Genomic DNA, 251 nt, shown 5'->3' on the forward strand with positions numbered 1-251 from the left:
GAGGGGCGGGGAGGACCCGCGGGGAAGGCCCGGGTGGGGCGGCAGGGCTGTCTAGGCCCAGAGACGGCCCCGGGAAGGCCGCTAGCGCTCGGGCCTTTGTAAGTGGGTGCGAAGGGAACCTGTCTGGCCTCGAGGGCAGTGGAGACCGGGCCTGGGCCTTGGGGTCGGCCCCTGAGCGTGACCGGGAGCCTAGGACGAGAGGTCAGCCCTTGGGCGGGCCCAGCGTCTCGGGTGGCGCATTTACTAATGGC

General features: G+C 71.7%; 1 protein-coding gene across 1 annotated transcript in view; it reads left to right on the plus strand.

The window, feature by feature from the left end:
• LOC102767918 (eukaryotic translation initiation factor 1) overlaps positions 1-251 on the plus strand; it is a 6,766-nt gene that overhangs the window by 4,960 nt on the left and 1,555 nt on the right. The gene's annotated exons all lie outside the window — the stretch shown is intronic.

The sequence above is a fragment of the Myotis davidii genome, unplaced genomic scaffold (assembly GCF_000327345.1).
Source record: "Myotis davidii unplaced genomic scaffold, ASM32734v1 scaffold327, whole genome shotgun sequence".
Lineage (NCBI taxonomy): Eukaryota > Metazoa > Chordata > Mammalia > Chiroptera > Vespertilionidae > Myotis > Myotis davidii.